Source organism: Ornithorhynchus anatinus, chromosome 17, assembly GCF_004115215.2.
Source record: "Ornithorhynchus anatinus isolate Pmale09 chromosome 17, mOrnAna1.pri.v4, whole genome shotgun sequence".
Classification (NCBI taxonomy): domain Eukaryota; kingdom Metazoa; phylum Chordata; class Mammalia; order Monotremata; family Ornithorhynchidae; genus Ornithorhynchus; species Ornithorhynchus anatinus.
The window spans coordinates 14942148-14959962 of NC_041744.1; the positions used below are offsets into that span (position 1 = coordinate 14942148).

Here is a 17815-nt window from a genome sequence, read left to right on the forward strand (position 1 = left end):
AGGTGCTGTGGGGCTGAGGCAGGGGAAGAACAAAGGGAGCAAGTCAGGGCAACGCAGGAGGGAGGGGGAGAAGCGGAAAGGGGAGCTTAGTCAGGGAAGGCCTCACGGAGGAGATGTACCTTCGCTAAGGCTTTGAGCGTATCACAGCTGCTGCCGTGACATCGCCATCCTCTGCCGTTTGGCCACAGTGCTGCTCAAAAACATCCTTGACCCTTCAGGTGGGGGACAGAGTCCGCAAACTTGTGACCGTCCAACCTGATGTGGGTCATCGGATCAGTGAACCTCAGTGAAGCATTTAGATTGCCAGGATAGTAAGGTCAGCCCTTTGCGGTGTATAGTCTGTGAGCTGTGTTCTGAGGGAATGGGATCCTCCGAGGAGTCTCCCGGGGCTGGAAATGGCCTCGCAGGCTGTTGACCCTTGTGTCTTTCAGGGACTCAATAACCTCAGCAAGTCTCCCCGCCTCCGAACACTACCTATCCTTTAAATAATTTACCGGTCCCTCTACAGAATCCAACTGTGTAAATTAAAAGAGAAAACAGATTTGGTAAGCTTTCTTTCTCTTTAATGAAGATGGTGAAATTCCGTAGAGGAAGATTTCCTGCCCTTCTCTTTCCCCTGCCTCGACACGATTCTAGAGATTGCAGTCGCTGGGTCTTGCTCTCGTCTCTCCTGTCCCCAACCTCTTAATCACATCCTTCTCCGCTGCCTGGATCTCCTTTCCTATTTATAGGGGACAGACCACAGCTCTCCCCAACAACAAACCTCCTCTGAGAACACTTCTCCTCCAGGAGGTCTTCTTCAAGTAACCGCTAACCTCTCCATCCTGTATCCTCTGACTGCCACTTTAATCCTTCTGCAGCAAACAGAACCCCCTAGCATTTACGCACTCATCTTAAGATACTCTATTACTCCTGTACCTACAATTTATTTTAATGACTGTCTCCCTCGATAGAGTGCAAACTTCTTGAGGGCACTGGTTGTGTCTTGTAACTGTTTCGTATTCACCCAAGTGCTCGGGACACCATACTTTTACAACGGATGCCATAGATGATAATAATCTAACGGGGGACAGAAGAGGAAACTCAAACAGAACAATACTGTAAGGAGATATTGATAATATATTGGTGGAGAAATTTGTTCTGAGAGTTTGGACCTCAAAGTTAGGGTTAAAACCCTGACTAATCATAGTAATTATGGTATTTGTTAAGCCCTTACTATGTGCCAGGCACTGTTCTAAGTGCCGGGGTGGATACAAGCAAATCGGGTTGGACACAGTCCCCGCCCCACATGCGGCTCACAGTCTCAATCTCCATTTTATAGAGGAGGAAACTGAGGCCCAGAGAAGTGAAGAGGCTTGCTCGAGGTCACACAGCAGACAAGTGGCAGAGCTGGGATTAGAACCCCAGTCCTTTCGACTCCCAGGCCCGTGCTTTTACCTACCTTGTCTCATTGGAATACCACACTGTCCTCTCAACTAAACAGGAATTATTTCCTCGAGATGCAGAAAAGGAATGAAATCAAAGAGCAAGTTGCCACTGCAATGTTTTTTTCACTTTTGCTCTGATCAACGCTTAATGAAGAGCAAGATACAGTTTTGGTAATTTCTCAAAAACCCACGTCTTCTCTGGCAGTAGCCTCAGAGGCGCCGCCAACGTGGACAGAATCACGGTTCAAGCCAGAACCATGATATGGATTGGGCGTGGATGGATTCATTTCGTGCTTTTCCAACAGCCCAGTGGAGGAAGAGAGAGAAATATGGGGGCAGGGAGGCGTAATAATAATAATTATGGTACTTGTAAGCCTTTACTATGTGCCAAATACTGTTCTGAGCGCTGGGGTGTATACAAGTTAATCAGGTTGGACGCAGTCCTTGTCCCAGGTGGAGCTCACACTCTAAATCTCCACTTTACAGATGAGGCACCCGAGGCCCAGAGACGTGAAATGACTTACCCAAGGTCAAACAGCAGACGTGCGGCAGAGCCTGAATTAGGCTTCTGACTTCCAGACTGGTGCTCTACCCACTACGCCATGCTGCTTCTCTACTAAAACCAAACGTTTCATCTACAATTAAACCTCACTTCTTAAACCTTTAAACCTCACTTTAAACCACCGTTAAACCTCACTTCTTCGGAACCCAATTTTGTTTTCTTTTCAGGGTTAGAATTTGGTGCACATTGGAATGATGGTTTAATCCTGTTCATCAGCTCCTGACTTCTGGGGGCCCCTACCATTCTCCAGACAAGCTGCTGTCTGAAGAGCTGCTTTCGCCACAGTGGTTCCTTGAATGGAATTTTTCTCATCTGTTAAAAGTGGTTAATGGGCTACATGGGCATACATTTTAGGGTTCCACCCTGTCACACTAAAGGCCAGTGGGACTCTTTTGGGCTGGAATATTGACGGGAGCCGTGAACTTGGCCGGAGTAGTTGAAGGAGCAGGTGGGTGGAGGAGGGGAAGTTTGATGGGGTGAATGCTTCTAAATGTGTGTGTGTTTAAGAGGGGGTGGGGGAATTCTGAATATGACCTTATATTTGTGTTGTCTCATTTTCCCTGGTCTTATATTCTGCCCTTCATTGTCTGTTTTTTTTTCTCTCTCTCTCTGTTTCTCTCTTTTCTTCTGCTTAATTGTATTTGAATGCTTACTACGTGCAAAGCACTGTATTAATCACCTGGGAGAGTGCAATATAACACAATATAACAACAGGTAAAGAAGGCAGAAAGATGGAGAGGCAGAGAGATAGAAGAAGTAGAGCAAAAACTAAAAAGGCAGAAGACAGAGGCAGAAAAAAACAGAGATTAAGTCCCTCTTTATAATAATAATAATGATTAATAATAATAATGATATTTGTTAAGCATTTACTCTGTGTCAAACACTGGGGTAAATGCAAGCTAATCAGACTGGACGCATTCCCTGCCCACCACGAGCTCCCAGAATCGTCTCCGACCCTTAGGGACTCCATGGATGCATCTCTCCCAGAATGTCCCACTCTCCATCTGCAATCGTTCCGGTACCGTTATCCATAGAGTTTTCTTGGTAAAAATAGGGGAGTGGTTTACCACTGCATTCTTCTGCGCGGTAAACTAGAGTCTCCACCCTCGACTGTCTCCTGCGCCGCTGCTGCCCAGCACGGGTGAGTTTTGCCTTGTAGCGGACTGCCTTCCACTCGCTAGCCACTGCCCAAGCTGGGAATGGAATGGGTAGGCCTCTGCTTGGCTCTCCCTCCCGTAGCCAAGACTGCTAGATGACTGGAAACTCTCCAGATGTGATCCTGAGAGGGGGTTTCTCTCTTACTGATGCCTTATAATAATAATGATGACGATATTATTTAAATAACTGTGGTATTTGTTAAGTGCTCACTCAAGAACTCTATTCATTTATTCAATCGTATTTCTTGAGCGCTTAGTGTGTGCAGAGCACTGTACTAAGCGATTGGGAGAGTACAACAATAAACAGACAAATTTCCTGCCCACAGTGCACTTAAAGTCTAGTACACTGCACTAAACCCTGGGGCAAATGCAAGATAATCAGGTCAGTCACAGCCCCTGTCCCGTGTGGGGCTCACAACCTTAGCTGGAGGGAAAATAGGTGTTGGATCCCCATTTCACAGATGAGGAAACTAAGGCACAGAAAGGTTATGGGCTTGCCCAAGGTAACACAACATCAAGAAGTGGACCTGAGAATAGAAACTAAGTCCTCCGGCTCCAAGGTTTATGCTCTTTTCATTAGAGCACACTTCTTACTCTGGGCAATCCCAAGGCTGAGAGCTAAGGTACATGCAGGATAATCAGTTCGACCACAGCCATAATCTCACCTGTGGCCCACAGTCAATGAGAAGCAACATGACCTAGTGCCTAGAACACGGGCCTGCGAGTCAGAAGGCCCTGGGTTTTAATCCCGGCTCTGCCGCTTCTCTTCTGTGTGACCTTGAGAACGTCACTTCACTTCTCTGGGCCTCAGTTACCTCATCTGTAAAGTAGGAATTAAAACTGTGAGCCCCATGTGGGACAGGGATTGTGTCCAATTTGATTAGTTTGTATCTACCCCAGTGCTTGACACATAGTAAGCGCTTAAAAAATACCATTATTATTATTATTACTATTATTATAAAAAGGGGCTTAGAATCTTTGCCTTTTTCTGCCTGTCTTCTGCCTTTCTCTTTTCCACCCTGCTTTTTTTTTATCTCTCTGCCTCTCCATCTTTCTGCCTTCCTTACCTGTCATTTTGGGTGCTGACCTCCCAATCCACTTTGAACCCTGTAAAATATGGTCACTTTAATTTGGTTCCAGCCACTCTCTTCCTTCCTCCGGATCATCGTAAGGTATTAAAAGCTCTTAGTATCCTCGAGGATCTTTTCCTGGTAAAAGATTAAATTTTAAAAAAGTGACAACAATGTAGTATGATATTAAACAAATACTACACTCTAGAACAGAATGCCTATTGAATAATACCTGACTCATCTCCTTCATGAAAGTGGAAGCTTTCAATAAAAAAGGGTGGCCTTTTCGATATATAAAATGTCTTTGAGAACCTGCTTAGGATTCGGCAGTCAATACACTCACTAAATCTATCTGTAACTACACGCTTGTCTCTCTTTTGGGCTTGGGAGACTTCTCTGTGCCTCAGTTGCCTTCTCTCTAAAATGGAGATTTAAATCCTCCCCTCTCCGATTTAGACTGTGAGCCCCAGGAGGGACAGGGACGTGCCCAACCTGATAAACTTGTATCTATTCCAGCGTTTGGAATAGTGTTTGATATGTAGATAAGCATTTAACAAATAGCATTTCAAAAATGTATTGAATCCCCCTTTTACAGATGAGGATTTAAGAGAAGTTAAGATACTTGCTCAAGGTCCCATAACGCACAAATATCAGAGCCGGGATTAGAACCCAATTCCTCTGTCTCCCTGGCCCTTGCTCTTTCCACTAGATCTCACTGATACAATTATAATGATAGTTAATAATAATGATTATAGTACTTGTTAAGCGCTCACTATGTGCCAAGCGCTGTTCTAAATGCTGGGTAGATACAAGTTTATCAGGTTGGACACAGCCCCTCTGCCACTTGGGGCTCATATTCTTAATCCCCATTTTACAGATGAGGTGATGAAAGCACAGAGAAGTTAAGTGACTTGCTCAAGGTCACACAGTAGACATGTGGCAGAGCAGGCATTAGAACCCAGGTCATGCAACTGATGACATGCAACTGAGGCGACGCATACACATTTAAAGTGACTTTTGGAGGCAGCGAGAAAATGTATTCTTCTCAGCCCCACCTGCTAGATCCAATAACGGGTTCAGACCAGCCGGTAACAGGTTTGGATCTTGAGATCAGGCAGGTGAAGGGAGAATCAGCCTGGGGTCTGACATAATCCCTTTGACTGTAAGCTAATTTATGGACTGGGAACGCGTCTGCTAATTCTGTTCTGTTCTAATTTTGTTCTCGCCCAAGCGCTTAATACAGTGCCGTGCACCTAATAAGCACTCAATAAATACCACTGATCGACTGATTGGGGATGAAAAACAGATCAGATTTAGCCTCCCACTGCATACCTCCCCATTCCTCTCCTCCTCTCTCAGCTGTGAGAACTGCCAAACAGGAATTGGTCATTGCTTACGTACCATCGTGCCCTCTAGACTGTGGGCAGGGAATGTATCTGCTTATTGTTCTATTGTACTCTCCCAAGTGCTTAGTACAGTGCTCTGCACAAAGTAAACGCTCAACAAATAGGATTGAATGAATGAATGAATTCTTCCTCATGGCACTGTAGACGGAGTCCCAGTTCCCTAGAAAGTAAGACTTGGTTGAATTCATTCTTGTTTCCAGCTTCTTTTTTCACCGCAGTCCACGGAAATAACCACTCACAGGCAAGCGTCCTACGCCCTCCCCAAAAGTGGAGCTCAGGAACTCCTTCTGGGAGATTCTGGGACCAAAAGTCTGGGATCAATGCCTTTCCTCTCAGAGGAGTAACGGGGCAAGAGTCTGATGGGAGAATCAGTTGGGAGAATGCCTCAAGAAACTCCAACGGTTGCCAATCCACCTCTGCATCCAACAAAAACTCCTCACCATTGACTTTAAAGCAGTCAATCACCTTGCCCCCTACCTCACCTCACTACTCTCCTACTACAGTCCAGCCCACACACTTCGCTCCTCTAATGCTGACCTTCTCACTGTACCTCCATCTTGTCTATCTTGCCACCAACCTCTTGCCCACGTCCTGCCTCCGGTCTGGAATGCTCTGCCTCCTCCTATCAGACAGATAATTGCTCTCCCCCTCTTCAAAGCCTTATCCAAGGCACATCTCCTCCAAGAAGCCTTCCCTGACTAAGGCCTCCTTTCCTCTTCTCCCTCTCCCTTCTATGTCACCCTGACTTGTTCCCTTTATCCATCCTCCCACCAAGCCCCACAGCACATATGTATATATCTGTATTTCATTTATTGATGTATGTTAATGTTTATCTCCCCCTCTAGACTGTGAATTCACTGGGGGCAGAGAATGCGGCTGTCTGTGGCTGTGTTGTACTCTCCCAAGCGCTTAGTACAGTGCTTTGCACACAGTAAGTGCTTAACAAATACGATGGAATGAATGAGAATCATTAGAGTTACCGTGTTAGTGGCCCATACCAAGTGATATCTCTTTTCCAGGCTCCGCGGTCCAGTAACCCAGTTCAGTCCAAGAATACACTGTGCTCTCCTCCTCTGTGCCTGTGGAGATACGTAACCTACCCCAACATTTAGGGCAGTGCTTAGCGACACAGCGTAATGGATAGCACACAAGCCTGGGAGTCAGAAGGTCATGGGTTTTCATTCTGGCTCTGCCACTTGTCTGCTGTGAGACCTTGGACAAGTCACTTCACTTCTCTGGGCCTCAGTTTGCCTCATCCAAGACTGTGAGCCCCATAAGGGATAGGGCTGTGTCCAATCTGATTTGCTTGTGTCCACCCCAGTGCTTAGTGCAGTGGCTGGGACATAGTAAGTGCTTTGCGAATATCACAATTATTATTACTGGCAAATAGTGAGCATTTAACAAGTACCACCGTTAACTATTATTAAATTAAATGTAAGGAAAACCTGTGCTGTAGAATCAGCCAATCAATCCGTGGTACTTATGGAGCACTTAATATGGGCAGAGCACTGTGCTAAGCGCATGGGAGAGTATAACTCACTTGTTCCGCTGCCATGCATATAACCAAGACCCGTTAAGGCACCTGTTGTCCCTCAGACTCCCGCTGCCGGAGAGAAGTTTCCTAATTCCCTGATCACGTTTTAGTCAAAATATATAGCAAAAGCACGCACTATGGCAGAACTTGATCTACTTCAGGGTTCCCATTGTATGTCTTTGCGATAGTACAGTCGTATTGCCCGGCTCAAGGTTACCCACGACTCACGTAGCACCTTTCAATCCAGAGATTCACTGAGGTCTTTAGGAGCGGGAAAACATTTGAGATACCTCTCCCCATTTCACAGATGGAGGCACAAAGTTTAGGGGTCACTGATCCCTGGGTGAGGTGGTCTGAACTCTGTCTTTGGACAGTCCAACGCCCAGGATCTCCTCCCACTGACTCGCGGGCCTCCTTCAACCTAATGGACACGAGAGGAGGAAAGAAAGAGAAGTCCCAGGGTTCTGGCTTCTACAGAGAGTCTCTGCTGCATCACCCAGATTAAAGTTTCTCTTAGGTTCTAAACCCAGAGTGCTGGAAAATTTGTTAAAAATCAACCTCAAAGGAATCGCTTTTGAGAGGTTTGGACTTGAAAGATTTAGAAACAGAGAGTTTCAAGCTGGACGTCTAATTGACTTTTTAATCTTTTTTAATACTAGTGTTGCTAGAAAGCTCCAAGGCGATGATTATTCCTAAAGACCCCTTTCTCCCCCACCAGGATCTTCTCAGTCTCAGTCTCTGCAGGAGCCGTCCTATCTTAGCAGTGGTCAGTGAAACTGTAATACGAATGAAATACCAAAGGGCTACTTTCCGAAATACAGAGAAGTAGTGGAAATAGCATGGGCCTGGGAGCCAGAGGACCTGGGTTCCAATCCCGGCTCTGCCACGTGTCCACCGTGTAACCTTGGAGAAGTCACTTAACTTCTCTGTGCCTCAGTAACCACATCTGCAAAATGGGGACTCACTCCTCCTCCCTCCTTCTTAGACTGTGAGCCCACTGTGGGACGGAGACTGTGTCCAACCTGATTAACTTGTACCTCTCCCAGCACCTAGTTCAGTGCTTGGCAATAATGCTTATCAAGCATTATTATTATTGTTACACTCTAAAACCCCTGGACAGGCAAACGCTTGGTCAGCAGTGGTTTGGCACTTGTTTTTGGGAATAAATGCTGCCTAGAATCAAACAAAAACTCCTCACCATTAGCCTTAAAGCAGTCCATCACCTTGCCCCCTCCTACCTCACCTCCCTTCTCTCCTTCTACAACCCAGCCCGCACGCTTCGCCCCTCTAATGCTAACCTTCTCCCCGTGCCTCGATCTCGCCCGTCTCGCCACCGACCCCTGGCCCACGTCCTGCCTCTGGCCTGGAACGCCCTCCCTCCTCAAATCTGATACACAGTTGCTCTTCCCCCTTCAAAGTCTTACTGATGGCACATCTCCTCCAAGAGGCCTTCCCAGACTAAGCCCCCCTTTTCCTCATCTCCCACTCCCTTCTGCATCACCCTGACTTGCTCCCTTTGCTCTTCCCCTCCCTCCCAGCCCCACAGCACTTATGTACATATCTGTCATTTTGTTTATTTGTATTGATGCCTGTCTCCCGCCCCCGAGACTATAAGCTGATTGTGGGCAGGGAATGTCACTGTTTATTGTTGTACTTTATCAAGTGCTTAGTACAATGCTCTGCACACAGTCAGCGTTCAGTAAATACGATTGAATGAGTGACCAGAGGCAAGAGCACAGGGCCGCTGTCTCGAATCCCGGCTCCGTCACTGACCTGCTCCTCTTGGCTCATCATCTGTAAAATGGGGATTCAAGACCTGTCCACTCTCTCTCACTAAGACTGTGAGCCTCATGTGAGACAGGGATCATGTCTGAGCTGATTACGTCACATCTACGCCAGCACTTAGTACAATTCTTAGCACATGATAAGCCCTTAACGATGGATCATTAATGTTAAATACCAAGGGAAGTAGATGAAATATATATGTACGTATATTCTCCATTGATACTATTGGAAACACAGTAGACACGTCTCGGCCCTGAATTGGCCTTTGCCCGGGCTTCATGGCACTGCATTATAATAACGCTCGGTCACAGTGGGTACACTGGACCTTGGCCTGTTTCCACACGTTTTGAGCCATCCAGCTAATTAAGTGGATATTGTTTTCTGGTCCATCTCTCTTACCCGATTGCTATGTTTCCCCCCACTCCGTTCTCCTCGCTTAACAGTGGTGTCAGAAGGGATATTGCACCTGACCTTTTCCCATCACTGTCCGGCACGCCCCATTAACTCCTCTCTGCCGATGAAGACGGCCATTATGTATTAGAAAAGCTGACGGGTTCTTCAGAGAGCCGAGGAATGCTCGGTTTCCCAGAAGCTCCTGACCTAGGAATTCTCTCCTGTAGGACCCAGGGAATAGCCTAGTTCACAGGCCTGCACCTAATAAAAATAAAAATCACGATAGCATTTGTTAAGCATAAACTATGTGTCAGGCCCTGTTCTAAGAGCTGGGGAAGATAATCAGGACAGGCACTGTCCCTGTCCCACACGAGGCTCGGAGTCAAAGTAGTGGGGAGGCTGGATATTAAATCCCTGTTTTACAGATGAGGTAACTGAGGCACAGGGAAGTTAAGTGACTTGATCAAGGTCACACAGCAGGAAAATAAAGTCCTCTGACTCCCAGGCCTATGCGCTTTCCACTAGACCATGCTGCTCCTAAGGGAGTCACAGTTTCCAATCTTTTTTCCTTCCATTTTTAAAACACAGACTTAAAGAACTCTCAGACACTGAACTATGTTGCTTTATTTGGAATATACCTGTTCATTTCAGGAATTTCTCATTTGCCACTGGTAGTCACAGAGAGTTATTACCATTCATTCACTCGTTCATTCAATCGTATTTACTAAGCACTTACTGTGTGCAGAGTACCTTATGTTTAAGGACTGAAAATGATGTCTAGCTATCTACTGAGCACCTACTTTCTGGGTTCGAAGCACTGTACTAAGCGCTTGAGAGACTACCACAGAATTAGTAGGTGTAATCCCTGCCCTCAAGGGGTTTTCAATCTAGCGAGGGTGACAGAACCAAAAATAATTTACAGAGTGGAGGACGAGCAAAAGTGGTTAAGTAGATGAATGAGCATTTAAGTAATCGGGCATCTAAGATGGCATGTACAGAAGTGTTATAGGTGTGTGGAAATGTGAGTAATTGCACAGAGTGCTGAGTGGGAGAGTTAGGGATATAACCTAGGGAGAGAAGAAGAGCTATCAGGGAAGAACTCTTGGAGGGGGTGAGATTTCAGAACTGTTGGCTTCTATCCTAGAAGCAGAACCAAGCAAATAGCAGCCTGAAGCAAAAATCCCTCTTGAAATGCCCACTGAAACCTGACCGTAACATCTCAACAAGAAACGTGTCAAATATGCCAACTGTCCCCAATTTGAAGTCGCTCTACAAGCATGGATAGGTACATGTAAACATGTGCACACCCCCATGTATTTTTCAGCTGAAGTAAAATATTGCCCTGCATTGTCAGGGACAGCGATTTTCGATCAATCGATGGTATTTATCGAGTGCTTGCTATATGCAGAGCACTGTACTAAGCACTTGTGACAGTACAACAGAGTTGGTAGTCATGTTCCCTGCCCATAAGACGCTTGCAGACTAGAGAAGATAGACATTAAAATAAATTATGGAGAAGTGCATAAATGCTGTGGGCCTGAGAGTGGGGTGGTTATCAAGTGCCTAAAGGGGACAGATCCAAGCATGTAGGTGGCATGGAAGGGAGAGGGAGGGGAAAAGAAGGCTTAGTAGGGGAGGACTCTTGGAGGAAATATAATTTTAAAAGGGTTTATGTCCCTAACTCTCCACGATTTCCATTTTAATCGTGATAACCCCGATAACTCTTCTCCTCTCCCCAGGTTATAATTGTTAATAGCGGAGTGCCGTGGTCTGTCGTATATGAAAGAGGGAGTTCATGAGCAAGGGATCGGCAGCAAGACAGATGAGATAGAGGTTTGGTGAGTAGGTTGGGATTAGAGGAGTGAAGCATGCGGGCTAGGTTCACCTGACAACTTTTAAGTGGTACCTTTAGAACATTTTTCTTTCAATGTATTATCTTGAATAATATCACGAAGAGGCTGCTGAGAAATTAAGAGTGTTTTCCCCATTTCACAGAGGAAAATCTGAGGCCAGATGCCAATTTTTCATCTTGAGCAAATGGAAGGGAGAGAGAGGCAGGGATTTTGTTTTGTCAGGGGCGTAGCGGTGAGACTGGATAGAGACAGGCATCCAATTGCTGAGGCCAGGAAGGCGTACGTGTGGGTCTTTTCAGCCCTGGCGGGAAGCTCTAAGCTCTTGTCAGAAACCTGGGGTGAGAAAGTCTGCCCGTCCAGCTCCAAAAGCGGGGCGGGCATCATCCCACTTTGCCCCCCAGAGAAAGCACCTAAGATCTGAAGCTCAGCAATGTGAAAGGACAGATCTACCATCACCGAGTGACTCCGGGGAAACTGAATTCTAGACCCCTCCAATGGAGTCCAATCACCCCTCCTCCTCCCGGAAGTCCCCAGAACTTCAGGAGAGCTGACAGGTGTGAGGAGAGGAAAAGTTGGAGGGGGAATTTTTAAAACAGAATCGTGGCACTGAGAGCAGAAAGAAGAGGAAACTGCCGAGGCCCTTGGCCTCACTTTCCATTTCAGAGACTGGGGGAGGGGACCGCAGAGACGATAGAGATTGGTGGAGGAGGGGGAGGAGAAGGAAGACGAGGAAGAGATCAGGGAGAGCAGCAAGGCTATGAAGAAAGTCAGAGAGGCGAGGAAGGCTGCTTTGGACCTTCACCCCTTTGGGTTGCCTTGGGTTTGTTTAAGCAGGACTTTCAGTTCTTCCAGTGTCACAGTGACTTTCTCACTATGAGGCCTGTCCTTTGGGAAATGGTACTGTGAGCCTGGAAAACAAATAGATTCACTGAACCGGGCCATAAGCGGATCTGTCATACCTTTCCGCCGGCTCCAAACCGCTGCCTCGGTTAGACTACGGGCCTTGGGAGGCTGGGAAGAACAGTTCGAATGGAGTGGTCAGAGAGTAGCCTCTCCCGGGATAACAACAACAATAATAATAACAATGGTATCTGTTTAGCACTTACAACGTGTGGGACACTGTACTAAGAACTGGGGAAGATACAAACAAATCGGGCTGGACACAGACCCTGCCCCACGTGGGGGTCATAGTCTCAGTCCCCATTTTACAGATGAGGAAACTGAGGCACAGAGAAGTGAAGTGATTTGCCCAAGATCACACACCAGATAAGTGGCAGAACTAGGATTAGAATCCATGACCTTCTGACTCCCGGGCCCATACTCTATCCACTACGCCAAACTGTTATTATGAACATGGCTCACGTGAACCGGCAATAATAGAACCCTGGAGTAGCCCATCTCCACTCCTTGCTTCTCCATCACCTTATTCATTCAATTGTATTCGTTGAGCGCTTACAGTAGGACACTGAACTAGGGATTTGAGAGAGTACAATAATCAACCAACATATTCCTTGCCCACAACAAGCTTACCTTAGCAGGGTGGCCATCCTGACAGCCCTGTGGAAACTTAGAGTCTTTTTTATTTTTTAACCCACATACAATTCATCTTTACACAGTCTGGTCTGCCCTTTCCTCTCCACTCCCACTGCCACACACCTCATTACTGTGTTGGTTCTAATCCCAGCTCTGCCACTTGTTGCCGTGTGACCTTGGGTAAGTCACTTAAGAATCTAAGGACCTAAGCATACTGGATCACAGCAAGGGTCTATTGAGTCCCGAGTTCCGTCTCTGGCATTAGCAACAGTGGTCCTTGGAGGCATCCATCCATCCATAGTATTCGCTGAGTATCTATTGTGGCAGAGCTCTGTATTAAGCGCTCGGGAGAATATAATAAATAGAATTGGAAGATGAGGGATGGTTCATTCATTCGATCGTATTTATTCAACACTGCACTGTGTGCAGAGCACTGTACTAAGCACTTGGGAGAGTATAATACAATAAAAACACAAACGCATTCCCTCCGCCTTTACCTTCCAATTATACTCTCCCAAGAACTCGAAAAACAGCTCTGAAGCCAGGAGGTACTCAATAAATATAACTGATGGAATCCCTACATTTTCCCCCCAACAGTCTATCATCGACTCTCCTTCGTGAACTTTTCCAAACCCTTCTTCAGTCTACTGCCAAATCTTGCCAACATTTCCTAGATCCTCCCCTTCCTCTCCACCCAAACAGCTTCCGCTTTAGTACAAACTCTAGTCTTGCCATGGCTTGGCTCAATAGCCTCCCCACTGGTCTCCCATCCTCCAGCCTCTCCTTTCTCCAATCTACATCACACACCGCTGCACCGATCATAGCAGCGTGGCTTAGTGGAAAGAGCCTGGGCTTGGAAGTCAGAGGTCATGAGTTCGAATCCCAGCTCTGCCACTTGTCAGCTGTGTGACTGTGGGCAAGTCACTTAACTTCTCTGTGCCTCAGTTACCTCATCTGGAAAATGGGAATTAACTGTGAGTCTCACGTGGGACTACCCGATGACCCTGTATCTCCCCCAGCGCTAAGAACAGTACTCGCACATAGTAAGCGCTTAATACCAACATTATCAATAATAATAATATTTGTTAAACACTTACTATGTGCCAAGCACTGTTCTAAGCGCTGGGATAGATAGAAGGTTATCAGGTTGTCCCACGTGGGGCTCACAGTCTTCATCCCCATTTTACAAGCGAGGCAACTGAGGCACAGAGAAGTTAAGTGACTTTCATTCATTCATTCAATAGTATTTATTGAGCGCTTACTATGTGCAGAGCACTGTACTAAGCGCTTGGGATGAACAAGTCGGCAACAGATAGAGACGGTCCCTGCTGTTTGACGGGCTTACAGTCTAATCGGGGGAGACGGACAGACAAGAACAATGGCAATAAACAGCGTCAAGGGGAAGAACATCTCGTAAAAACAATGGCAACTAAATAGAATCGAGGCGATGTACGATTCATTAACAAAATAAATAGGGTAACGAAAATATATACAGTCGAGCGGACGGGTACAGTGCTGTGGGGATGGGAAGGGAGAGGTGGAGGAGCAGAGGGAAAAGGGGAAAATGAGGCTTTAGCTGCGGAGAGGTAAAGGGGGGATGGCAGAGGGAGTAGAGGGGGAAGAGGAGCTCAGTCTGGGAACGCCTCTTGGAGGAGGTGATTTTTAAGTAAGGTTTTGAAGAGGGAAAGAGAATCAGTTTGGCGGAGGTGAGGAGGGAGGGCGTTCCAGGACCGCGGGAGGACGTGACCCGGGGGTCGACGGCGGGATAGGCGAGACCGAGGGACGGCGAGGAGGTGGGCGGCGGAGGAGCGGAGCGTGCGGGGTGGGCGGTAGAAAGAGAGAAGGGAGGAGAGGTAGGAAGGGGCAAGGGGATGGAGAGCCTCGAAGCCTAGAGTGAGGAGTTTTTGTTTGGAGCGGAGGTCGATAGGCAACCACTGGAGTTGTTTAAGAAGGGGAGTGACATGCCCAGATCGTTTCTGCGGGAAGGTGAGCCGGGCAGCGGAGTGAAGAATAGACCGGAGCGGGGCGAGAGAGGAGGAAGGGAGGCAGAGAGAAGGCCGACACCGTAGTCTAGCCGGGATATAACGAGAGCCCGTAACAGTAAGGTAGCCGTTTGGGTGGAGAGGAAAGGGCGGATCTTGGCGATATTGTAGAGGTGAAACCGGCAGGTCTTGGTAACGGATAGGATGTGTGGGGTGAACGAGAGGGACGAGTCAAGGATGACACCGAGATCGCGGGCCCGAGAGACGGGAAGGATGGTCGTGCCATCCACGGTGATAGAGAAGTCTGGGAGAGGACCGGGTTTGGGAGGGAAGAGGAGGAGCTCAGTCTTGCTCATGTTGAGTTTTAGGTGGCGGGCCGACATCCAGGTGGAGACGTCCCGGAGGCGGGAGGAGATGCGAGCCCGAAGGGAGGGGGAGAGGACAGGGGCGGAGATGTAGATCTGCGTGTCATCTGCGTAGAGATGGTAGTCAAAGCCGAATGAGTTCACCGAGGGAGTGAGTGTAGATGGAGAACAGAAGAGGGCCAAGAACTGACCCTTGAGGAACTCCAACAGTTAAAGGATGGGAGGGGGAGGAGGCTCCAGCGAAGGAGACCGAGAATGACCGGCCAGAGAGGTAAGAGGAGAACCGGGAGAGGACAGAGTCCGTGAAGCCAAGGTGAGATAAGGTATGGAGGAGGAGGGGATGGTCGACAGTGTCAAAGGCAGCAGAGAGGTCAAGGAGGATTAGAATGGAGTAGGAGCCATCGGATTTGGCAAGAAGGAGGTCACGGGTGACCTTAGAGAGAGCGGTCTCGGTAGAGTGGAGGGGACGGAAGCCAGATTGGAGGGCGTCTAGGAGAGAATGGGAGTTAAGGAATTCTAGGCATCGATTGTAGACGACTCGTTCTAGGATTTTGGAAAGGAAGGGTAGTAGGGAGATAGGACGATAACTGGAGGGGGAAGTGGGGTCAAGAGCGGGTTTTTTTAGGATGGGGGAGACGTGGGCATGTTTGAAGGCAGAGTCACTCAGATGACAAGTGGCAGACCCGGGATCAGAATTCAAGACCTCTGACTCTCAAGCCCATGCTCTTTCCACTAAGCCTCGCTTAAGTGTCGCTCAGCCCACATCTCTCCTCTCCTCAAAGCCCTCTACTGGCTTCCTGTGCCCAAGAGCCCGGGCTTGGGAGTCAGAGGTCGTGGGATCGAATCCCCGCTCTCTGTCACTTGGCAGCTGTGTGACTGTGGGCAAGTCACTTAACTTCTCTGTGCCTCAGTTCCCTCATCTGTAAAATGGGGATTAAGACTGTGAGCCTCACGTGGGACAACCTGGATTACCTCGATTACCCTGATTACCTTGTATCTACCCCAGCGCTTAGAACAGTGCTCTGCACATAGTAAGCGCTTAACGAATACCAACATATTATCCCAAATTCTTCATAATCGGCTTCAAGTCCCCTCATCTTCTGGCCCCATTTCATTTATCTGCTGTCTTCACCCATTATTCTCCAACTGGCTGTTTTCTTTTCTCCCAAGCCAACCTTCTAGCTTATTTATTCTGTACTTCCCACTTTGGACACTGCGTCATTCCAAGTGGGTGCTCAGTAAATACTACTACTACTAATAATAATTATGGTATTTGTTAAGCACTTCCTATATGCCAGGCATTGCATTAAGGGCCGGGGTAGATACAAGCAAATTGCACTGGACACAGTCCCTGTCCCGTATACGGTCTTAATCCCCATTTTACAGATGAGGTAACTGAGGCACCGAGAAGTGATGTGAAGGTCACGCAGCAGGCAGAGTGGTGGAGCCGGGGATTAGAACCCATGACCCTCTGACTCCCAGGCCCATGCTCTATTCACTAGACAGTGCTGCTTCAAGCTACGACTGCTAGCTGGGTGAAGAAGGTTTTCTTTTCGTTTGTTTTGAACATGCCACTGACAAGCTCTGTTAGGTGCCCCCTCGTCCTGATTTTATGGATCTAACAAATAATAATTCCATATCATCCTGCCACACCCTTCATGATCTGGCAACTTGATTGGTAGCCCTTCTCAGTCTCTGTCCTTCCCACCTGCAGAATCCTGGTCCTTTCCGTCTAGCCTCATCCGGAAGCAGCTTCATCCCCTCGATAGTCTTGTTAGCCCTTCTCTGTTTCTCTTCTGGCAGCGTTATATTCCCTGCTAGGAGATAACATCCAGTTTGCCCATCACATTTCTGGGTGGATTTGCCTTGTCTTTATTCAAAGGCAGAACTAAGTTAATAATAATAAAAATAATTGTCGTATTATATTTTGGTAAAATAATTGTGGTATTCATCTGTAAAATGGGGATGAAGACTGTGAGCCTCACGTGGGACAACCTGATTACCCCAGCGCTTAGAACAGTGCTTTGCACATAGTAAGCGCTTAACAAATACCAACATTGTTATTGGCTAAGTGCTTACTATGTACTATGTACAAATCCACCAAACAATCACACTTCCCCCCTTCAAAGCCCTACTGAAGGCTCACCTCCTCCAGGAGGCCTTCCCAGACTAAGCCCTGCATTTCCTCTGCTCCTCACCCCAACTCGCTCCCTTTGTTCTACCCCCCTCCCTGCCCCACAGCACTTGTGTATATATGTACATATTTATAATTCTATCTATTTTTATTAATAATGTCTATATATCTTTAATTCTATTTCTTTATACTGATGCTACTGATGGTTGTTTACTTGTTTTGATGTTTGTCTCCCCACTTCTAGACTATGAGCCCACTGTGGTCAGGGATTGTCTCTGTCGCTGAATTGTATTTTCCAAGCGCTTAGTACAGTGTTCTGCACACAGTAAGCGCTCAATAAATACGATTGAACGAATGCATACTCTACTTAGCACTGGGGTGGTTACCAGCAAATCAGATGGGACGCAGTCCCTGTCCCATGTGGGGCTTACAGTCTCCATCTCCATTTTACAGATGAGGGAACTGAGACCCACAGAAGTGAAGTGACTTGCCCAAAGTCACACAGCAGATAAGTGGCGGAGCCAGGATTAGAACTCGGAATCTTTTGACTTCCAGGCTTGTCCTCTATCCCCTAGGCCACGAGGTGGTGGTGAGTTGTTGTTCCACTAGGCACA

The 17815-nt window shown here is 47.3% G+C and overlaps 1 non-coding gene across 1 annotated transcript; it reads right to left on the minus strand.

Moving 5' to 3' along the window:
• Positions 1-3140: 3140 nt before the first annotated feature.
• On the minus strand, positions 3141-3278 carry LOC114818111. The gene has a single exon (XR_003765931.1). It is a non-coding gene; the product is annotated as a small nucleolar RNA SNORA7 (small nucleolar RNA).
• Between the last annotated feature and the right edge of the window lie 14537 nt (positions 3279-17815).